The sequence below is a fragment of the Somniosus microcephalus genome, chromosome 14 (genome assembly GCF_052327205.1).
Source record: "Somniosus microcephalus isolate GS21.2 chromosome 14, FLI_Smic_1.0, whole genome shotgun sequence".
NCBI classification, from domain to species: Eukaryota; Metazoa; Chordata; class Chondrichthyes; order Squaliformes; family Somniosidae; genus Somniosus; species Somniosus microcephalus.
This window is the reverse complement of record NC_141000.1, coordinates 23,888,128-23,913,048: the sequence shown is the minus strand read 5'-3', so window position 1 is coordinate 23,913,048 and position 24,921 is coordinate 23,888,128.

Genomic DNA, 24,921 nt, shown 5'->3' with positions numbered 1-24,921 from the left:
TTGACTTTTTTATGGTCTTATTAACCTGCATCGCTACTTTCAGTGATTTGTGTATCTGTGCCCCCAGGTCCCTCTGCTACTCTACCCCATTTAGACTCTTATTTTCCAAGGAGTATGTGGCCTCCTTATTCTTCCTACCAAAATGTATCACCTCACACTTATTTTTTTTAGTTCATTCATGGGATGTGGCTGTCACTGGCAAAGCCAATATTTATTGCCTATCCTTAACTGCCCTTGAGATGGTGGTGGTGAGCCATCTTCTTGAACTGCTGCAGTCCGTGTGGTGAAGGTACTCCCACAGTGCTGTTAGGTAGGGACTTCTAGAATTTTGATGACGATAATGAAATGGCGATATATTTCCAAGTCACGATGGTGTGTGACGTGGAGGAGAACTTGGAGGTGGTGGTGTTCCCAAGCGCCTGCTTCCCTTGTCCTTCTAGGTGGTAGAGGTTGCGGGTTTGGGAGGTGCTGTTGAAGAACCCTTGGCGAGTTGCTACAGTGTAGATGGTGCACACTGCAGACATGGTACGCCAGTGGTGGAGAGTGAATGTTTAAGATGGTGGATGGGGTGCCAATCAAGCATGCTACTTTGTTGAAACCTTATTGAAGTTAATTTGCCAATTACATACTCATTATGCAAGTTTATTAATGTCTTCCCAGATTTTGTCACAGTCTTCGTCTGTATTCATTATACACCCCCACCCCCCAATTTGGTGTCATCTGCAAATTTTGAAATTGTACTCCCAATTCCCGAGTCCAAATCTTTTATGTAAATAGTGAACAACAGTGGTCCCAGCACCGATCCTTGTGGAACACCACTTCCCACCTTTTGCCAAGCTGAGTAACTACCTTTAACCCCATCTCTGTTTTCTGTTTTGCAGCTAACTTACTATCCATTCTGCTACTTGTCCCCTAACTCCACATGTTCTGAGCTTAGTCATGAGTCTACTATGCAGTACTTATCGAAGGACTTTTGAAAATTCAAATATATTACATTACCCTTGTCTACCCTTTGTTACTTCTTCAAAGAATTTTATTAGGTTGGTCAAGCACGACCTTCCCTTTTGAAATCCATGCTGATTATTCTTTATTATATTTTCAGTTTCCAGATGTTTTTCTATTAGATCTTTGAGTAAGGATTCCATTATCTTTCCTACCAATGACATTAAACTAATTGGTCTATAGTTCCCTGGACTTGTTCTATCTCCCTTTTTAATATAGGGATCAAAGTAGATGTCCACCAGCCCTCTGGCGCAATTCCCTTTTCTAATGAATTTTTATATATGTGTAATAGTGCCTCTGCTATATCTTCCCTAAGTTATTTTAATATGCGTGGATGCAATCCATCCCGAGGAGGGGTTTTATCCTCTCTAAGTTTGATTAGTTTATCAATTATCTCCCCCCTTTCTATCTTAAATGTCTTTATATCTTTTTTGATCTCTTCTTCTGATGTCATGTCCACCTTGTTATTATCCCTGATAAATACTGAGGCAAATTAATTATTTAATATTTCTGCCATTTCATTGTCATCACCTGTGAGTTTATCATGTGTAACCCTTAGTGACCCTATCCCTATCCTGTTTTTTTTGTTATTTATGTGTCTGTAGAATGCTTTACTATTTATTTTTATGTTCCTTGATAATTTAATTTCCTAGTTTCTCTTTGCCTTCCTAATTGTTTTTTTGACTTCTTTCCTAGCCTTTTTGTATTCCATTTTGTCATCCTCTCATTTGTTGTCTGTGTACTTAGTGTATGCCTTTTCCTTTAGTTTCAATTTTGCCTTTATTTCTTTATTCATCCATGGTATGTCATTATTGGCTAGTTTGTTCTTGCTTTTTAGTGGGACATATTTCTCCTGGATTCTATTGATCACTGTTTTAAATGATTCCCACTGCTGTTCTATTTCTTCGTTTGCCTGTAAATTTTTCAGTTTATTTTTGTTAGTTCATCTGATTAAAATCAGCTTTTTTCTAATTTATTTCTTTGTTTTTTATTACTATGTCCTTCTCAATCTTTATCTTAAACCTTATTATGTTATGATCGCTATTGCCCAGATGTTCCCCTATTTCTTATCTTTTCTGGTTCATTTCCCATAACTAGATCCAGCAGTGTTCCCTCTCTTGTTGAGCTTGTTACATACTGGGTAAGAAATGAGTCCTGTACACATTGTAAAACCTCTATTCCCTGTACCCCTTACGTTACCTCTTCTTGCCAGTTTATTGGGGTAATTAAAATCTCCCATGATTATTATTCTATGTCCTTTACTCATTTCACATATTTGCTTATCTTTTCTTTCTTCCACCTCCTTTCCACTATTAGATGGTCTGTAGTATACCCCTATTGGTGTGTTTGATCCCTTCTCATCTTTCATTTCAGTCCATATGGATTCTAACATTCTGTTAGTTATGTTGCTTTTTTCTACTGCCATTATATTATCTCTAATTAGTATCCCTATATTTTCTGATTATTTTATAACCTGCAATATTTAGTTGCCAGTCCTGTTCTTTATGTAGCTATGTTTCAGTTATTGCGACTACATCTGGTTCCTTGTTGCGGATTATTGCCTCCAGTTCCATCATTTTATTTTGGATGCTGTGTACGATGCTATACAGCCAGCTTAATTCAGTGTTAAAAGTTGTTCCTTTTATTTTAACTTTAACAGTCCTTTTATACTTTTGTTTTCTAACTGTATTTTCTCTTTGACAGTCTATGTTACCCTTGATCTGACCTTTATTCTCATCTCCTATTTCTTTTATCTTCACTCTTATGTTATTTTCACCTGATCCCTCCCCCATCTTATTAGTTTAAAGTTTGTTCGACAGCCCTACTGATCCTTTCTGCTAGGACACTGGTCCTACTCCGGTTCAGGTGGAGCCTGTCCCAATGGTACAGCTCCTTCCTGTCCCAGTACTGGTGCCAGTGTCCCATGAAATGGAACCCCTCCCTCCCACACCAGTATTTCAGCCACACATTCACCTTTCTGATCTGCCTATCCCTGCGCCAATTAGCACATGGCTCGGGTGGTAATCCTGAGATCACCACCCGTGATCCCGAGATTACCATCCGTACAGACCAGACTGGGTAAGGACGGCAGGTTTCCGTCCCTAAAGGACATTAGTGAACCAGCTGGGTTTTTCTGACAATCAACAGCCTCATGATCACTTTTATGGATTCCAACTATTTATTTACAGGTTTTTTGTTATTAGTCCAATAACAATCATTACACTACCGTACCTGGTGACTATGCTGATTTCATTCATTCTAAATTAAACCTATTATTTGGGTGAATGATGGAAGTGCAGTAGTTCCCTTAAACCAACTCGGAGATCATAAATCTCCATGTCTGCAACCATGCTGTCTCTTCTGACCTTGCAATTGTGGAGGAATATTTTGCAAAGCATTTTACCATTAGGAGGCCAAGAACAGTAGATGCTGAGCAGGAGGGGGAGAAGGAGAAATGGAGAGTGTTAGGCTGAGCGACCAAAGGCACAGTTGAGGAGAAAGGTTTCTGATACAGTAACATGAACCAGTATATATTCTTTGAGGCAGTTAATTGTTAAGATCACAAAAGCACTCCTCTAAATTATTTCCATCCTTCAACTTAGCTGGCATTGGTTATTTTCATAAATTGACAATGTTATTAGGGCTGATTTTCCTGACCTTTGCCCCCCCAGGGAAAAGCTTAAAAGGGGCGACTTCAGCTTTGAGTTTTCCCTCCCTACTTCCCTCATTTTTGCTCCCGAAGCAATATAATATCTTGTGCAGGGCAAAGTGGCACATAACAGAAGGGAACAGACCAGAACCAGAGGAGTGCCCTTAACATCAAGCTTTGAGTGCTTTTACAGATGCCAGCTTGGAATTCTTTAGGTTTGAGACCATAGAGGGTGTAAAAAGTTGGCCGGAAGGCTGTATACTGCTTGAGACCAGTGGGGAAACTGGCAAAATGGAAAAGTATGTCTCAGTCAAGCCAGCAAGAGAGATCCCACCAATAAGAAATTATTTTTTTCTTTATTCGTTCATGGGATGCGGGCGTCGCTGGAAAGGCCAGCATTTATTACCCATCTCTAATTGCCCTTGAAAAGGTGGTGGTGAGCCGCTGCAGTCCGTGTGGTGAACGTTCTCCCACAGTGCTGTTTGGGAGGGAGTTCCAGGATTTTGACTCCATGACAATGAAGGATTGGCGATATACTTCCAAGTCAGGATGGTGCGTGACTTGGACGGGAACTTGGAGGTGATGGTGTTCCCATGCGTCTGCTGCCCTTGTCCTTCAAGGTGGTAGAGGTCACGGGTTTGGGAGGCGCTGCCGAAGAAGCCTTGGTGAGTTGCTGCAGTGCATCTTGTAGATGGTACACACTGCAGCCACGGTACGCTGGTGGTGGAGGGAGTGAATGTTTAAGGTGGTGGATGGGGTGCCAATCAAGCGGGCTGCTTTGTCTTGGATGGTGTCGAGCTTCTTGAATGTTGTTGGAGCTGCACTCATCTAGGCAAGTGGAGAGTATTCCATCACACTCCTGACTTGTGCCTTGGAAATGGTGGAACAGCTTTGGGGAGTCAGGAGGTGAGACACTCATCACAGAATACCTAGCCTCTGGCCTGCTCTTGTTGCCACAGTATTTGTGTGGCTGGTCCAGTTAAGTTTCTGGTCAATGCTGACCCCTAGGATGTTGATGGTGGGGGTTTCGGCGATGGTAATGCCGTTGAATGTCAAGGGGCGGTGGTTAGATGCTCGCTTGTTGGAGATAGTCATTTCCTGGCACTTGTGTGACACGAAAGTTACCTGCCACTTATCAGCCCAAGCCTAAATGTTGTCCAGGTCTTGTTGCATGCGGGCATGGACTGCATCATTATCTGAGGAGTTGCGAATGTCACTGAATAATATAATTGATATCCCTTTCACCAATTCCATCAGCAGCGTGTTCCAGGTCCTCACCACTCGCTGCGTAAAAAAGCTTTTCCTCATGTCCCCCCTGTATCCCTTGCCCAAAACCTTAAATCTATGTCCCCTAGTCCTTGTACCATCAACTAGTGGGAACAGTCTTTCCCCGTCTAGCCTATCCAAACCCGTCATAATCTTGTACACCTCTATCAAATCACCCCTCAACCTCCTTTGCTCTAATGAAAACAAATCCAGCTTCTCCAACCTGTCCTTGTAGCTAAGATCCCCCATCCCCAGAACCATTCTGGTAAATCTCCTCTGCACCCTCTCAAGTGCCTTCACATCCTTCCTAAAGTGTGGTGACCAGAACTGGACGTAATACTCCAGTTATGGCCTAACCAGCGCTTTATAAAGGTTCAGCATAACTTCCCTACTTTTGTACTCAATACCTCTGTTTATGAAGCCCAAGATACCATATGCTTTGTTAATCACTCTCTCAATATGTCCTGCTACCTTCAGGGATCTATGCACATTAACTCCCTGGCCCCTCTGTCCCTGCACACTCTCTAAAACTGTGCCATTAAGTGTATATTGCCTCTCCCTGTTCCTTCTGCCAAAATGCATCACCTCACACTTCTCTGTATTAAATTGTATCTGCCACTTGTCTGCCAATTCTGCTAGCCTTTCTATGTCCTGTTGCAGTCAATTGGTATCATCCTCACTGTTTGCCACACCCCCAAGTTTGGTGTCATTGGCAAATTTAGAAATTCTACTCTGTATTCCAATATCCAGGTCATTTATATATATATATATCAATCAAAAAAAGCAGTGGCCCCCAGCACTAACCCTCGGGGAACACCACTGTCTACAATCCTCCAGTCTGAAAACAGCCATTTACTGCAACTCACTGTTTTCTGTCCTTAAGCCAATTCCTTATCCAAGCTGCCACTGACCCACCTATTCCATGAGCCTCAATTTTGTTAACCAGCCTTCTATGTGGTACTTTGTGAAACGCCTTCCTAAAATCCATGTAGACAACATCCATTGCATTCCCTTCATTAATCCTCCCTGCTACTTCATCAAAAAATTCAATTAGATTAGTCAAACACGATCTGCCTTTTACAAATCTGTGTTGGCTCTCCTTAATTAGCTTAAACCTCTCCAAGTGCCTGTTAATTTTTTCCTTTGATTATTGTTTCTAAAACTTTACTCATCACTGATGTTAAACTGACCGGCCTGTAGTTACTAGAATTGTCCTTACACCCTTTCTTGAACAATGGTGTCACATTTGCCACTTTCCAATCCTCAGGCACCTCCCCCGCATCTAGGGAAGATTGGAAAATTATGGCAAGCCCTTCTGTTATCTCCTCCCCCAATTCTCTTAGCAGCCTGGGATGCAAGCCATCTGGACAAGGCAACTTATCCACTCTAAGCATACCCAGTCTTTCTAGTACATCCTGTCGATCAATTTTCACCCCTTCCTTTGCTTCTACCTTTTCCACATCTACCGATATTTTGTCAGCATCCATCTCCTTAGTAAACACTGATACAAAGTACTCATTGAGTATTCTAGCCTTGCCCTGCGCCTCTAAGCATATATCACCTTCTTTGTCCCTAATGGGCCCAAACCCACCTCTTACTACCCGCTTACTGTTTACATGCCGGTAGAAGATTTTTGGGTTCCCTTTTATGTTAACCGCCATTCTACTTTCATATTCTCTCTTTGCCAATCTTATTTTATCTTCACTTCCCCTCTCAACTTATTGTATTTGGTCCGGTTCTCCCTTGAAGAATTCACCTGACATTCATCATACAAACTCTTTTTTTGTTTCATCATCTTCTCAATCTCCCTCGTCATCCAAGGAGCCCTTGCTTTGGTTCCCTTACCCTTCCCTCCTGTTGGAATGTACCTAGCCTGTACTTGGAACATCTCCTCCTTAAAGATCACCCATTGTTCCATTACAGTTTATCCTGTCAGTCTTTGGTTCCATTTTACCTTGGCTAGATCCTTTTGCATCACATTGAAATTAGCCCTATTCCAGTTTAGAAGTTCCATTCTAGATTGTTCCTTACTCCTCCCCATTGCAAATATAAATCTCATGATACGATGATCACTCATACCCAAGTGTTCTCCCACAGACACTTGACCGACCTGGCCCACCTCATTCCCCAGCACCAGATCCAGCAATGCCTCCTTCCTAGTTGGGCCAAGAACAATCTGGTCAAGGAAATTCTCCTGAACACATTTCAGAAATGTCTCCCCCTCCTTTCCCTTTACCCTAGCATTATCCCAATCGATTTTTGGGCAATTAAAGTCCCCCAATATCACCACTCTATAGCTCTTGCATATCTCAGCCATTTCCCTGCAGATTTGCTCCTCTCACATGGAGCAAAACAAATCTTTTATCAACTGCTGGTAAAGTCAAAGCGTAAAATATTGCTCATTGTCAAATCACATGGCTTGGTCATGGAAGTCCACCAATGATTGTCTGCTACTGAAAATAAAATGAGCAAAACTCATCCTGATGATCTCTGCCTTGGTTTACAGGTTGTGTGTGTAGTGGGTAGCAGGCTACCCTTTCATCTTTGGTATAAAAACAGAAAATGCTGGAAATACTCAGCCGGTCAGGCAGCATCTGTGGAGAGAGAAACAGAGTTAACGGCCGGAATTTTACCGGCACTGAGGGGGCGGGATCGGAGGCGGGTCAGCTGTCAAAATAGTAAAGACCCAACACCAAGTGGTGGGGGAGACAAGTTAGACCATTAAATGCAGTGTTAAGAGACAATGAAGTCTTATTTTACATTCACCTTTAAATTTTTAGAGTTCGCCAATGGCTTCCCCACAGCTCAGGGATCATAGAAACATAGAAACATAGAAGATAGGAGCAGGAGTAGGCCATTCGGCCCCTCGAGCCTGCTCCGCCATTCAATGAGATCATGGTTGATCATCCAAATTCAGTACCCTGTCCCTGCCTTCTCCCCCTATCCCTTGATCCCTTTAGCCTTAAGAAATATATCCAACTCTTTTTTGAATATATTTAATGAACTGGCCTCCACCGCCCTCTGTGGCAGAGAATTCCACAGGTTCACCACACCCTGGGTGAAGAAATTCCTCCTCATTTCAGTCCTAAATGGCTTACCCCTTATCCTTAGACTATGACCCCTGGTTCTGGACTCCCCGGCCATCATAAACATCCTTCCTGCATCTAGCCTGACCAGGCCTGACAGAATTTTATAGGTTTCGATGAGATCCCCTCTCAATCTTCTAAACTCCAGTGAGTATAATCCCAATCGACACAATCTCTCCTCATACGTCATTCCTGCCATCCCAGGTATCAGCCTGGTGAATCTTCGCTGCACTCCTTCCATGGCAAGAACGTCCTTCCTCAGGTAAGGCGACCAAAACTGCACACAATACTCAAGGTGCGGTCTCACCAAGGCCCTGTACAACTGTAGCAAGACATCCTTGTTCCTGTACTCGAACCCTCTTGCTACGAAGGCCAACATACCATTTGCCTTCTTAACCGCCTGCTGCACCTGCATGCTTACCTTCAGCGACTGGTGCACAAGAACACCCAGGTCTCTTTGCACTTCCCCTTCTCCCAATCTATTGCCATTCAAATAATAATCTGCCTTCCTGTTTTTGCCACCAAAGTGGATAACCTCACATTTATCCACATTATAGTGCATTTGCCATGTTTCTGCCCAATCACCCAATCTGTCCAAATCGTACTGGAGTTTCACGACATCCTCCTCACAGCTTACCATCCCACCCAGCTTTGTGTCGTCTGCAAATTTGGAGATATTACATCCAATTCCCTCGTCCAGATCATTAATATATATTGTGAACATCTGGGGTCCTAGGACCGATCCTTGCGGTACCCCATTAGTCACTGCCTGCCACTCGGAAAACGACCCGTTTATTCCAACTCTTTGCTTTCTGTCCGCCAACCAGTTCTCTATCCAAGTCAATACCTTGCCCCCAATCCCATGTACCTTAATTTTGCACGCTAATCTCTTTTGTGGGACCTTATCAAAAGCCTTCTGAAAGTCCAAATACACCACATCCACTGGTTCTCCCTTATCTATTTTACCAGTTACATCCTCAAAAAATTCCAGTAGATTAGTCAAGCATGATTTACCTTTTGTAAATCCATGTTGACTTTGTCCGATCCTGTCACTGCTTACCAAGTGCTCTGCTATTACATCTTTTATAGTAGATTCTAGTATTTTCCCCACTACCGATGCCAGGCTTACCGGTCTATAATTCCCCGCTTTTTCTCTACCACCTTTTTTGAATAGTGGGGAAACATTAGCTACCCTCCAATCCATGGGTACTGTTCCAGAGTCTATCGAGTTCTGGAAGATGACCAGCAATGCATCTACTATTTCTAGGGCCACTTCCTTAAGTACCCTGGGATGTATGTCAGGTAAGGTCCGGTGTTGTGTCAGCATGGGATGATTTACTAACCTGACAGCTGCAAATGGTCTATAAAAGCTCCCATTTCATAGGTCTTCACTTTCCAAGGTTAGAAGCTCTTGCTTACTGTATTTGGAAGACAGATTGAGCTTTATGCGGCTTGCAAGTGTTTGGAGCAAAAACTAACCATCGACAGATCGCTTCTGTCATCTCAACCTCACCTGCCATCTATTCCATCAGCATCGGTGCCCTTGAAAAAATCTCACTTTGGTCCTCAGAATCCCACCACGATCAGCCCCAACACCAGTATCACTGGGCACACCAGCAGCACTAACATCAACACCAACCTTCTCTGCAATCACTTGATGCTGCACAGGACACAGGGCATCAGCACCTGACCACATTGCTGCCCGGGACACCACGGATGGCCTCACCATGGCCAGATTTACTTCACTTGATGCTGTACACCCTGGCTGCCTCATTTTGCGCCAGTTTGGCACCACCCCACACCAACACCATAAAGCATCCTTTCAATACCCAAGCCATTCCTTTCACACTCATCACCATTGTGGGGGGGGGGGGGTTACCCTTATGTCTGAACATTCACTGCAACTCACTAAGCCACTTCCAAAGGTGCACACAAATCTGTCCAAGACGCAAAGTGTTGAAAATAAAGATTTCAACGTTTGACAGCACATTAACAGAAACTTCACATGAACATTGGCTAAACCACCCAAGTGCCTACCTTTGTGTGTTGTTAGTTGGTGTTGCAGTAGGATGAGGGTGAGTGTGAGGGGTGGCTAGTGAGATGGGGAAGTAATAATGTCGATAGAGAGGGTTGGGTGGAGGTGCAAGGTAAGTTGGTGTGAGTAAGGATGTGCAGGAGTAGGGTAGGGAAGGCAGAGTGATGGGGATGTTGTTGAGGGTGAGGTTGAGTGTGGCTTGGCAGTAACGTTTCATGATCTACTGAGAACATTGAAAGTTATGTGCCACTGCAGCCTGGTCCTCCTGATGACATCCCTGCTTGTGTCCTCCTGTGCAATGTGCAACCAGGCTGCGTTGGTCTCCTGGGAAGTTCTCTTCCGCCCATGGGAAAGGAAGAGAACCTCCCTACGTGCTGTGACTCCCTCCATAAGCATATGGAGTGAGTCATGGGAGAGCCTGGGTGCAGCCGTGCACCTTTGTGCAGTGCTTGTCAGTGTTTGCAGCACCTCAATGCTGTAGAATACTGACAGCACAACTGTCAAAATCAATTTGGACATGGCCCCTTTAAGGAAACCGGCTGATGACGTGTCATCAAATGACATCATCAGATCCGCTTCCTTTCAATTGGCCGGGAACCTCGCAGGGTGGGCTTAACAAGCCCTATTAAGATTTTAAGCAATTGCAGATGCAGGGAAAGGGGGGAGGGAAGGAAAGAACAAAAGGGAAGGTCTGTGATAGGGTGGAAGACAGGAGTGGTGAAATGACAAAAGGTATGATAGTACAAAGTAAAAGGAGATGGTAATGGGACAAGTAAAGGAACAAAAGATGAGTCTAGAAGAGGTGTAAATGGGAATGGCAGAATCATCAACAGCTGTAATGTGAAAAAAAAGGGGCAGAGGTTATAGCCTGAAATTGTTGAACTCGATATTGAGTGTAGGGGGTTTTGGTTTGGGGTTTGTGTCTAGTCAGTCAGTCGTGCGTCTGAGCTGCTCCAGCCCTGTGCGGTTCGAATCACTTCCCCTTTGGTTCTGACCACCGGACTTATTTATAAGTAGCGATATAGACAAACGAGACCAGTGGTTCGGTGCAAAGAAAACCAATGTTTATTAAAATAGAGAAACAATTACTATACAGAGAAAATCACTATGGATGCAGCACAATTACACTTAATGGGGGAGGAGAAATGGACACATCAAGGGAAAATGACTAAAATGACACTTTAGCAATTCCCCTTAACTCCCACCCTTTACACCTATCTAGATTATCTTGTGATGGGCCAGAAAATTGATGCTCACCAGTCTAGGATGTTGAAACGCCTTCTCCGTGCCCTGTTGCCTGCCGATGTCTTAGGTTTTCACCGCCCAAAGCAGAGCTAACCCAATAATTTAAATGTAACTGCGGGTATTCTACTTCCCTGGACGGGTTCTTCGTCGACGGTGCTCTTGCTGGGTTGATAGTAAGGCAGGGCACCAGAGGCGAGGCGGGAGAGAGAGAGTGAGAGAGAAATGGCCTCCCGAGGGACTAGTTATACCTTTCCCGGTAGCCCTAATCTCCCGCCAGATCAGCTAATTTCTTTTGTCTAATCTGGACGTATTGAAACTCATACAAAAGGTACCGATCTGGGCCCATCGACCTGGATGGCCGGTAATCGGTTTTACTGATCTCATCAGTGTTCCCCTTTGTCCAACTAGTTTCGTGATGGGGCCATTCCAGTCTGAATGCCCCGTTGATCGTTTTGAAGTACTTGGGTAAACAGTGTTGACATTCTCTAAACGAAGGCCTGAATGCCGCTGAGCTTGTCCCACTACATATTCAATAGGCCCTGACTGCTGTTGATTGTTTGTGCAAACAACCTTGATGGCTTTTAATCAGAGGCCCGAATGCCACTGGGTTTGCTTCTAATGCATAAATGCAGAAGGTCTGTCTGCATTCAAGTTCTGGAAAGTTCCTTCTCACAGTCATCAGAATACAAGCTGTCAGTCCAAACTGAAACTTACAGGCTTTGGCCATGAGGCTGACCGCAGCCATCTTGTTGTGTCCTGGATTTTAAACTCAGTCCAACCAGGGTTTCTTTAATAAACCAAAAGTGAATCTTCGGGGGGAGACATGAAATTTGCGAATCCTTTCAGTCCCCCCTAGGATCCTGAAACTTGCTTGAAGTGTCCAATCAAGGTGAGCAAGATTTCTGACCCCCCACAAATAACCTTCCCCTATAATTATCTATCCACGATCCCCCGACACATATATTCCCCTTACTTAGAGAAAACCGCAGTGCACGGCAGGCATCTATCGATAGAAAATATGATCTGTTACAATAATCCAAGCACGGAGGAGGTCCAATACCCCTGCACTACTTGGGACATCATAAAACTTTATTACAACACACAATCTTTAATAAAATTAACATCAGGCCAAAACCATATTTATTAAAATAACAAACGGAAGGAGCGAGCTTTATTAAAAATAACAAACGAATCTGCCATCACTCGGTAGTGATATGACACAAAGCTCACGCGGGTGTTTCTTCTTCCACCTGGGCATACTGGTCCTTCCACAACCTTTTCGCTTTAAATTCTACCCCGGGACTCTTTCTCCTACACTGGACACAAACCAGGTAAAGGACGATCCCTAGCTGACAGACTACTAAGATGTGGGGTGCCATACGGATCCAGGAGGGGACCTCTATACTTTCAAAAACGTCCCACCAGGTGGGGTCGTAATATCTAAAATGTCGGCCCCTATCTGTAAAGTCTTCTGTTCCAAAGTGTAGAAGTGCTTTTGTGATACTAGAACAGCTTTTAATAATTTGGTAAGGTGCTCTGGAAGAGGGGGATTCGGGTAACCGAAGTGGGCGACATATTTCTGGAGGTGGGTAAAACTCTCCTCCACAGTGAGGTGAACAGTGGACGGTTCAGGAATGGGGACAATTCGTATCTGTGCCACTTGAACTTCTGCCTCAGGTTTGAAGCAGAAACTGCTGTCACTCACCGTGCACCAGCTGTGCTGTCCGTGCTGGTAGTGAGACGCTGCTGTGGTGATGCAATATGTCCCACCTCCTATATATGCTACCTGTGGGGGAACATAGCCTTGTGCCATGGCTTCCATGGTACAATTTATAGGTTTCGCGTCAGCAGCTCTGAACCCGCATTGCGGTTTCGAATAGGCATTCAAGTGCTGGGGACACAGGATGATGTGTGCTCCCCGGCTACGGCACCGAGAGGTCACTACCCGTCATAGCGTGCTCCCACTTTATGACATAGGGCGGAACCGCTGTAAAACAAATGTGTGCACCCCCTTGAATGACTCCAATGTTCTCCACCCTGTATACCAGTGCGGGTCGGGCCGTCCCGCCCATGACCGGCATTCTTACAACTATCCCCATAACGGTGTGGTTTGACCACCCACAGTCCACTGGGACTGGGTAGGCCTTAGACGCTAGCCGGAGCTGGTACGGGCTTAATGCATTCTCAAAAGGGTGGAGGGCTGTGAGGTGTTTGTTGCTGATCCAGGAGGGGACTAAACCTTGTTTTAAATCCTCCAGATTACTGCGGCCCTCGCCCAGCAACCATGCCCTGTACAGCACGCACACCTCGTTCTGCGCAGCCTGGTCAGAAGCGTTTCTGTCCTCCCTGATGAGAGCATTTACCGTCTTTGCATGTTTTTCCAGCTCCGCGATGATCTCCTTCAAATGGAAAGTCATGGCCTGGTCTTCATGCAACTCAGAACTTACCACCTTATTCTCATCAGTTAAAATACCCTTTAATTGCGTTTTTAGACCATTAATCTGGGTTTGCAGCTCGATGTCATCTAAACTGTTGATGACCGAGGACCCCGTGTTAAAGCCAGTTAAAACATCATTAAAAACACCCCTTCTTTGCCTCCCAATCCCGTCCCAAATCTCGTGGTGAGTATACAATTCGGTCTTATCGACCTCCGAAAAGTCAAATTCACTGAATTTTCGAAACATCTCTGTTAATAGGGCTTGATACAATTTGGCAGTCTCTGCGGGGCACCACGCGGGTAAGTGTACCTCAGTGAGGTTTAAAATCACCGAGGCCACCGCGTAATGCACCCCTTGATACAGCACCTGGTCTGTGGGTACTAGCACCAGGCTGTTCCCTGGTCCCTTGGTGGTGGCGGGGCATCCCTCTGCTACTGTCCGTGACGTCAGGGTCGTGGGCAGGGGCCGTCGGGGGCGGGTCACTAGTTCAGTGGCATTAACCGAGATTGGGGAGTACGGGATCGCGCATGCATCCAGGCGGGACTCCCAGTCCATCCCCCTCCCGTTATTTTGCCACTGGCTGCGGAAAATGATGGAAATGCCTGTGGGGCAGACTTTCTCTGATCCCCACATACAGACGTAGATCCCCTGATCCAGTTCCCACCATTTATCCCAGCACACACTTAACCCTCCCTGGGTCCCTGTAATGGTCCTGTGAGTGTCATTCCCTAACCTTTCCCACTCTACCCTGGGGTTCCCCATGTCTTTGCTTAACTTTCTGAGCCACCACCACCTATCCAGGGGAACGTTCCCTTTACACGTCAAACATATTCTTTTGCCCATGGTGATGCTAATCCTTGGGGTGACGATTCGTATCCTCGGGCACTGAAGGGAGGCCGCCCCATATGTGAAGCTGGTCTCACTAGAATACTGGGTCGAATTGTATCCCAGCCATCCTGGCCAGCTCCCCTCGTGGACATATGAGGTGATTTCATCCGCCTCCCGTAGACCACTTCCGTCGTGTGCTAGGGGCGCTCTCTTCCCTGAGCATCCGAAGACATGATGGTCCTCGACATCGCCCCTTCTCGTGAGGCTCAGCCCGAACAGGGCGAGCAGGATTATGCCTCCGCACATTTTGAAATTCTGAAAAAGACATAAAAGCATCTAGCCAGGTTCCCTGGAGGCTCCCTGGCTCGGGGGAAGTGTGATCGGGTCCCGCGACCTCGGCTCACGTAGACAGCACTCTGGAACGGTTCCATACTTAAAACTTATAGACTACCAGTTCCTTACATAGAATTAAATTAAAACACCCTAACTTAACCTTATACACATTACTAAACTTAAACAAAGCTATGTACATCTGCCGCCCGTCTCCAAGCGCCAGCCTAATCTCTGTTAGGACTGTTGCAGGCTACTACCTGCGGCGAAGCTGGACTGATCTCCACTTCTGGTCCCTCGCAGCTTATAGCTGCTGGCTGGGGACCTCTGTCTTTCGGCTTCTCCCTGACTCGGGAGGCCGCCCTTTTGAACTGAAGAGCCGGTGACCATACTTTTCTGGGCTGGGGTGGCTGAGGCGACCTCCTAGGGAGTGCTACTGGTGGGGCTACCCTGGCGAGCAGACCCTTGGCTCGGGTCACAGTCCTCGCTGGCTGGGGGCCTTCTCCCTTGGGTCCCTCCCCTCCCAAACCTGAACTGGGGACGGGCAATCCCTCGCCACCGGCTGCCAGTGGCTGAGGATCTTCCCCTCCAGGTTCAAAACCTGGTTTGGAGGCGGGGCCATCTGGTTCGGGCTCCTCCTCCTCGGAATCCCATAAGAGAGGGGGAGTGGTCTGGACAAAGTGCTGGGGAACTTCTCCCTTGACGCACGCGACTGCGCCTGCGTGTGCAGCCTGTGTGTGTGCGTCCGCTGCAGGCTGAGGATTTCTAACCTCGGGTTGGATCCCAGCTGCCTGCTTCTTCGCCTCTGGTTTAAACAGCTCACACTGGTCATGAACCATTTTAAAAACCCTTAGCTGACCCTCTAAACTGCTAGCCCTCGCTGTTAACCTAGCGTTCTCCTCCCTTAAAGTCTGCTCAACTAACTTAGCCTCCGCAACCTGGCACCACAGGTATTCCTCCATTTTACAGGAGGTCTCTTCCTGTGCGTGTCTTTCTGGGGGGACACAGGTCGACAGGCTGCGCTGGCTCTAGTCATTGTGGGGCATCAGAGGGGGCCGAGGGAACCGCCACACCGGTGGTGGCTGCTATTCTCCCCTGGCTGGTCATAAGAGATCGCATGGTCTCTAAAAATGACTCAATCGCAGCGGGAGCAATTTCCGTCTCTGCCTTCTGGGCTGGGGCTGTGGAGTTCTTTACTTTATTGTCTTTCCATGGATTTTTACAATCCTTGCACCAGTGGCCGTCCTTCCCGCACCCGTAACCGTTTAACTTAGTCTGGGAGGGACGGTTCCCCTCCTGGTGCCACTCTTTCTTATTCTGGCCCCCAGGTTTAACCACATGGACTTTTCCCTTGGGTTGGGGCATCTCGATACCCCTCATATTCCTAAACGCTACCGTGAGCTGGCGGATCACCGTTTCTTCGGTGGTCTGGGGGCTTCGGGGGTCAAACCAGGCCGTAGCCTGGGCTCGGATTTGGGGCAGACAGTTTGTCATTGGACAACGGAGCCAGTGGGTCAATTGGACTTGGTTCAGTAATGTCCGCGCTGGCATTCCCGGGCATGCGCTCCGGTAGACTGGCCACAGCCTGTCTGCGAACTCCTGCGGGGACTCCCCTGGGAGCTGTACCGTTTTTTCCACCCGGGCGAACGGACTACCGTCATTGAGTCCCATGGCCTCCAATATCTCGTTCCTCAAATCCTCAATCTTTCTGCCCCTTTTTACATTCATCAGATAGGGTCTGGAGGAGATCACTCCCCAGAGAAAACAGCAGCATCTTAGCTTGCTCTGCGTCATTGCAGTCATTAACGCACGCTGCCTGTTCTATCTCCCTGAACTGCAGAGAGGGGTCTCCCTTTTCGGTGAGCTTGGGGATGTGGCTAACCATGGCCCTGAGCTGTTGGGTGCCATGCGGCATCACAAACTGATTTTGGATGGCCCCTGGGTCCTCGTCATCAACGGGCGGGCCGTACCTCCGTTGTCGGAGGGGGTACACCGGTCCTGGTCCTGGCCTATCTAGTGGGGCCCGCTGTGCTTCCCCTACCACTTCATCCTCCACCGCCCCCCTTGCTGCCAGAACTCCTGAAAGCTCGGAGCTATGGGTGGCGGCTGTGGGACCTCTGATTCCCTAGCCAACTTTGTTCTGGGTGCTGCCTGTGGGACGGTTCTGTTTGGGTTGCCGGTAAAGTCCGACTGGCCCGCCTTCGGGCTGATGAGGCATACCATGCCCTTCGCCCTCGATAAGGCCATGCCCAAGCTTGCTATCTCCTCCCTACAGGGCCCGTGATCTGCCTCCTCGAACCCACGGTCGCAGGCTAGCTTGTATGCTGCCTTTACCTCCCTTACTTTCTCCTCCTGCTCTTTTAATTCTTGGGTGAGGTCGCAACTCATGTCCTGCAGCCTTATCTCGCTGCCCCTCGCCTCTCTGACCTGGTATTCCAAGTGCTCCATCTTGCGCCTAGCGCTGGCTTTAATTTCAGCGGTCTGGTATTCCAGGCGCTCTACCCTTGTCTGATGTTCCCGTTGCACTTCGACGGCCCGGGCCTCCAGGCGCTCTACCTTTGCCTGGTGTTCCTTTGCCGTCTGCGCTCTTTCTTGGCTTAACGCCTGAAGCGCCACTAGCACTTTCTCTTCTGCTAAAACCTTATCCTGCATTTCTAGGGCCAATTTCTTGAGCTTGGCAGCCGGTGCTGCTACAACACTGTCCAGCACTAGGACTTGTTTCTTGTAACACATTAACCAGACTGCCTTTTCAATTGTCCTCTTATGCTGTTTACTCACTGTCCACTGGGCGGTGGCGTCTATGGAACGCTCGGCCTTTAACAAAGCGCCCACCCATTTCTTGGTGATATTTACCTTTCTGCACACATAAGTGGACAACCTCTCTTCCATTGCGGTTTCTCCCTCTGCACCACTGTCTGTCATATCGCATACTGTCGCCGATGGTCCTGCCGCGGTCGCCATTTCTGTAGGGGGTTTTGGTTTAGGGTTTGTGTCTGGTCAGTCAGTCGTGTGTCTGAGCTGCTCCAGCCCCGTGCAGTTTCAATCGCTTCCCCTTTGGTTCTGACCACCGTACTTATTTACAAGTAGCGATATAGACAAACAAGACCAGTGGTTCGGTGCAAAGAAAACCAATGTTTATTAAAATAGAGAACAATTACTATACAGAGAAAATCACTATGGATGCAGCACAATTACACTTAAAGGAGGAGGAGAAACGGACACATCGAGGGAAAATGACTAAAATGACACTTTAGCAATTCCCCTTAACTCCCACCCTTTACACCTATCTAGATTATCTTGTGATGGGCCAGAATATTGATGCTCGCCAGTCTAGGATGTTGAAACACCTGCTCCGTGCCCTGTTGCCTGCCGATGTCTTAGGTTTTCACTGCCCAAAGCAGAGATACCCTAGTAATTTAAACGTAACTGCGGGTATTCTACTTCCCTGGACGGGCTCTTTGTCGACGGTCCTCTTGCTGGGTTGATGGTAAGGCAGGGCACCGGAGGCGAGGCGGGAGAGAGAGAGAGAGAGAAATGGCCTCCCGAGGGACTAGTTATACCCTTCTCGGTAACCCTTATCTCCCGCCAGATCAGCTCATTTCTTTTGTCTAATCTGGACGTATTGAAACTCATACAAAAGGTACCGATCTGGGCCCATCGACCTGGATGGCCGGTAATCGGTTTTACTGATCTCATCAGTGTTCCCCTTTGTCCAACTGGTTTCGTGATGGGGCCATTCCAGTCTGAATGCCCCGTTGATCGTTTTGAAGTACTTGGGTAAACAGTGTTGACGTTCTCTAAACGAAGGCCTGAATGCCGCTGAGCTTGTCCCACTACATATTCAATAGGCCCTGTCTGCTGTTGATTGTTTGTGCAAACAACCTTGATGGCTTTTAATCAGAGGCCCGAATGCCACTGGGTTTGCTTCTAATGCATAAATGCAGGTGGTCTGTCTGCATTCAAGTTCTGGAAAGTTCCTTCTCACAGTCATCAGAATACAAGCTGTCAGTCCAAACTGAAACTTATAGGCCTAGAAATTGGGTTGGGGCACCAAAGTGGCGCAAAAGTCGCCTGAGCGCAGGTTTTAGCGCAGCGATCGGAGTGGTACCGATCGCCAGAAATTCAGTTTCAGTGCCCCTCGAGGGAGACTGGGCGAGGCTCGAGGTGCTCCACGTCCCTCTTAGGGCGTTGAAACTGATTATCGCAGCGCAATGTGCCGCAGCACCACATGCTGCGGCACGGCACGCTGCGGTACTGCAGGCCTTCCTCCCACTGTTAAGGGGGAGGTGCCTGCAACAGCGCAATCCCCGATTGCGAGTGCCGGCAAATGAGCCCGGCACCAAGGAGAAGTGCCGGGCTCTCGGGAAACAGCCGGCAATGCTGTGGGGGGGGCGGTTAGGAGGCCGGGGACGGAGGTGCTGGCAGGCGGCCACCGAAAAAGTGGCCGCCCCGCACCTCCACCTTAACTTACGCCGCTGCTGGCACAGTAAGGCCCCGTGAACCGGGCGCGGGTAGCAAGCGGCGCAACTGCGGCGTTCGCTACCAAATATCGCGAACGGGGCACGAATGGGGCAGTGCGCACACCGATGACGTCATCGGTGGCGGCGCAGCACAAATGCCTAACGCCACCATTAGCGCCCCTACTGAATATCGCCGGAGACGCAGCCAGTGGCGCTACAGCCACTGACTGCCTCTTTAGGCGCTAACAGGTGGCGCTACTCACCCAATTTCTCCCCCATAGGCTTTGGCCATGAGGCTGACCGCAGCCATCTTGTTGTGCCCTGGATTTTAAACTCAGTCCAACCAGGGTTTCTTTAATAAACCAAAAGTAAATCTTCGGGGGGGGAGACATGAAATTTGTGAATCCTTTCATGAGTCCGGAAGGCTGTAAAGTGCTTAACTGAAAGATGAGGTGCTGTTCCTCGAGCTTACATTGAGCTTCGTTGGAACAGTGCAAGAGGCCGAGGACGGAGAGGTCAGAGTGGGAGTGGAGCGGAGAATTAAAGTGACAGGCGACCGAAAGCTCGGGATCACGCTTATGGACTGAACAGAGGTGTTCCGCAAAGCGATCACCCAATCTGCGTTTGGTCTCCCCATCCTGAGCAGCGAATACAGTATAGTAAATTGCAAGAAGTACAAGTAAATTGTTGTTTCACCTGGAAAGGGTGTTTGGGGCCCTGGACAGTGGGAAAGGAGGAGGTAAAAGGGCAGGTGTTGCATCTTCTGCGCTTGCAGAGGAAGGTACCATGGGAAGGGGAGGGGGTGTTGGGGGTGATTGAGGAGTGGACCAGGGTGTCGCGGAGGGAGTGGTCCCTTCGGAATGCTGAAAGGGGAGGGAAGGGGAAGATGTGTTTGGTGGTGGGATTACGCTGGAGATGGTGGAAATGGCAGAGGATGATCCGTTGAATATGGAGGCTGGTGGGGTGAAAAGTGAGGACAAGGGGAATCCGATCATGGTTCTAGGAGGGAGGGGAAGGGGTGAGAGCAGAAGTGCGAGAAATGGAACGGACACAGTCAAGGGCCATGTCAACCACAGTAGAGGGGAATCCCCGGTTGAGGAAAAAGGAAGACATATCGGAAGCACTAGTATGGAAAGTGGCATCGTCAGAGCAAATGCGACGGAGAAACTGGGAAAATGGAATAGAGTTTTTACAGGAAGCGGGGTGGGTGGAAGTGTAGTCCAGGCAGCTTTGGGAGTCAGTGGGCTTATAGTGGATGCTTGTCGATAGCCTATCCCCAGAAATGGAGACAGAGAAGTCAAGGAAGGGAAGGGAAGAGTCGGAGATGGACCATGTGAAGGTGTGGGAAGGGTGGAAATTGGAAGCAAAGTGAATGAAATTTTCTAGTTCAGGGCGAGAGCAGGAAGCAGCACCGATACAGTCATCAATGGTGAGGGAGGGGACCTGAGTAGGACTGGAACAAATAATGTTCCACATATCCCACAAAAAGGCAGGCACAGCTAGGGCCCATGTGGGTTCCCACAGCAACACCGTTAATTTGGAGGAAGTAAGTGGAGTCAAAGGAGAAGTTGTTCAATGTGAGAACAAGTTCAGCCAGTCGGAGGAGGGTGGTGGTGGATGGGGACTGGTTGGGCCTCTGTTCAAGCAAGAAGTGCTGCACCCTCAGGCCACGCTGGTGGGGGATGGATCGATTCCAAGACCTCACTGACCTCATCTCCTCTGGAGATCTTCCCTCCATGGCTGCCAACCTCATAGTTCCCCAACCCCGCACAGCCCGCTTCTACCTCCTTCCCAAGATCCACAAACAGGACTGCTCTGGTAGATCCATTGTTTCAGCCTGTTCGTGTCCCATGGAACTGGTTTCTTCCCATCTTGACTCTATTTTTTCTCCCCTTGTCCGTGACTCTTCCGACGCCCTCTGCCACTTTAACAGTTTCCACTTTCCTGGCCCCAACTGTTTCCTTTTCACTATGGACGTCCAATTCCTCTACACCTCCATCCTCCACCAGGACGGCCTGAGGGCCTGAAGTTCTTGGTGGGCAGACACTATTTGGCAATATCAACAACAGCTTGCATTATTATAGCGCCTTTAACATAGTAAAATAATGCTTGATCAAAGAGGTAGGTTTTAAGTAAAGTCTTGAAGGAAGAGAGGTGGAGAGGCAAAAAGCTTTGGGGAGGGAATTTCAAAGCTTAAGGCCTACACAGCTGAAGGCATGGTCGCCAATGGTGGAGCAAAGGAGGTGGGCAATACACAAGAGGCCAGAGCTTGATAAACGTAGAGGCCAAAATGTTGGATTAGCGTGGGAAATGGAAATGTTAAAATGCGGCTGTAGGAAGTTCTCTGCTACGATTCAGGCAAAGGCACAAAGTAGTTGGCCATGGCGCACCTGACCTGGCAGCGCTCAGTGTCGGCAGTGGATGCCCAATTAAATACATTTCCTAGTACAGCGTCGACATTGCACAGTGTGATGAACGCTCAAACATTAACTCCAAACAAAAGCTCAGATTTTGCGCTTGACCCTCTGTGTGTTGCTACCTTGTAACACATACCAGACTGTTATCGTAAGTAGTTCATTTAAAATCCTGTCAACATTTATTGCACTGTATATAAAACTGTTTCCTCAGGAATGGCTATTGCATGGATTTAGTTGGTTTTAGCCAATGTGGTAGAAATTAGACCTTGTTGCGTCTAGTGGTGGGCCTTCTTCTTGAACGCTGCAGTCCCGTGTGGTGAAGGTACTCCCACAGTGCTGATAGACAGGGAGTTCCAGGATTTTGACCCAGCAACAATAAAGGAATTACGATATATTTCCAAGTCAGGATAGTGTGTGACTTGGAGGTGAACCTGGAGGTGGTGGTGTTCCCATGCACCTGCTGCCCTTCTAGTTCCAGGTGGTGGGGTCGCAGGTTTGGGAGGTGCTGCCGAAGGACCTGACCGTAATTTAACTGTATGGTCTGAGCAGGGAAGCTGCTACAGCAGGTGAGGGCCATGGGGAAAGAGAGGCACGGGGCCAGAAGAGGCCCAAACAGGTCAGTTTTCTTTATTTCACTCTAGGCACCCCAAGGAAGAGCAGAAGAGGAATAAATTGAAAGTGCGGAATGAAGCCTTTCTGAAGTCTAAGGGGGAAAAATTGAGTCGCGCCCCTTTTGAGGCACGAACTTTGCCAGGGCGCTACTTTTAGCGCCCCGGAAAAATTAGCGCCCCCACGGCCGAAATTGAGTGGTAGCGCCCCAAGAGGGAAGTGGGGCGCTACTGAAAGCGGTATTGCAGGCCTTCCTTCCCTTCTTAAAGGGGAGGGGCCTTGTGCAGCGCGACCCGGGGCCCAGCTGGGCCACCGGGTGCCGGCAAAAGAGCCTGGCACTCAAGATAAGTGCAGGGCTCACGGAGCGCAGCCGGCACTCCACCGGGGGGGGGGGGGGGAGGGGGATCAGGAGGCCAGTGACGGCAGCGGAGGCAGGTGCGCTGGCAGGTGGCCAGCAACAAAAATGGCCGCCCGGCACCTTGCTTTTAACTAGCGCCGCCCCGGACGCAGGTAGGCCCCCCTGACCCCATCGGACATAGCGTCCAGCGCTAAGTCAGGGGGCGCTACCAAAGATCGCGAGCGGGGCGCTGCGCACGGTGATGACGTCATCGCCGGTGGTGCAGCACCGTGGGGCGCTAACGATTACCGCTGCCGCTAACCTCCCGCTGAATTTCGCGGGAGGCGTTGGTGGCGACGCACCCGGGCGCTAACGGGAGGCGCAAAGCAACCGAATTTCTCCCCCCATATATATCAGATTCTCTTGAAACCTTTGGACATTCAGAAAACGTATAAGACCTCTGGATTTGGATTTATTGTCCTGGTGTGTCAGTTGAGACTGAGGTTTTCTAAAGAGGTGTCAGGTACTTTTGCATGGAAATCTAATTACTGTGCCTGCTGAAGTAAATGCCCAAGTAATTACAACTGCCACTCAAAGCTTCTTAAAGCGAATGTTAGCACTAGGGATACTTTAGACAGGCTGATTGCCTCAGGCGGCCTTCTATAAAAAAACTTGGCAGCTACATTAACCCCAATCACAACTGATGATAACCAATAAATCTGTAGCGCCAGCTATGATCCCTGACACAATGTCATCCTCAGCTGAACCATTGTGGCCTTCTCCATTCAGAAACACGATGAGAATACATTTTAGTTTATGGCAATTCAGTTGTTTAAGTTGTATATATGCCCATACACAGCTGTCAGCAAAGGGTTTCACATCAAGCACACAAGCTGCTTTAAGACACCGCTCAACGCTATTTTTTTTTGTCAACTTCCTTCTCGTGAATCCAGCAGTTAGGTGAGAAATTCAACCTGGTGCCAGTTGGATACTGAAGCTAATTATACCTTTTTTTACTGTGTACATTTTTAGCAGTGCATATTTTAGATGGTAATTTATCTGTGGTCAAATTCCATTAAATGTCAAGTGAAGTGAAGAATTCAGTGTTTAAACACATGATGGCCCCACTGAGCTACAGCCAGCGTTCTGCCCCAAGGTTTTAAAGGGGTATTGCATCACTTCAGTTTCTATTTCTGGAAGTTTTCTTTGTGTTTTCAATTCAATCCTTGTTAATAGTATGTAACAGAATTGCAATGACTACTATACCAAGAGTCCATTTCTTCTCACCTCTGATTCAGGGTTCAAGTCACAGCCCAGGGACTTGAGCACATAACCCAGGCTGACACACCAGTGCAGTACTGAGGGACTGCGGCACTGTCGCAGGTGCTGTTTTCCCGATAAGACGTTAAACCAAGTCCCCATCTTCCCTCTCAGGTGGACGTAAAAGATCTCATGGCACTATTTAGAAGAGGAGCCCCTGGTTAACCCCCGGTGTCCTGGTTAATATTTATCCCTCAACCAACATCACTAAAACAGATGATCAGGTCATCACCACATTGCTGTTGTGGGACCTTGCTGTGCACAAATTGGCTGCCGCGTTTCCTAAATTACAACAGTGACTACGCTTCAAAATTATTTCATTGGCTGTAAAGCACTTTGGGACGTCCTGAAGTTGTGAAAGGCGCTATATAAATGCAAGTCTTTCTTTCTTTCTGAAAGATTGTTGTAATTAATGTTTCCTTTTTTCATTTTTGATGCCTCTGCCTGAGAGCAGTGCTACTAAAACACGGGTTGCTGTTTAAAAGGAGGAATTTGATATTTGATTTGCTGACTACTCAAAATCCTCAAACCCACAACATAATTAACCATAATAAACAATGACAAAATAATACCTGCCAGACTGTCCAGTACAACCCCTAGAAAGAAAAAACTTGCATTTACATAGCGACTTTCAAGATATCCTTCCCTTTGCCGCACCATTGGCGGCCGTGTTTTCAGCCATTCGGCCCCACGCTCTGGAATTTTATCCCTAAACTCGTCCGCCTCTGCACCACCCTCTCCTTTAAGAACCTCCTTGGATCCCAGGATGCCCCAATGTGCTCCGTGGTCACTGAAGTACTTTTGAAGTGTAATCACTGTTATAATGTAGGAAACATGGCAGCCAATTTCTACACAACAAGGTCCAATAAACACCAATGAGATAATGACCAGATAATCT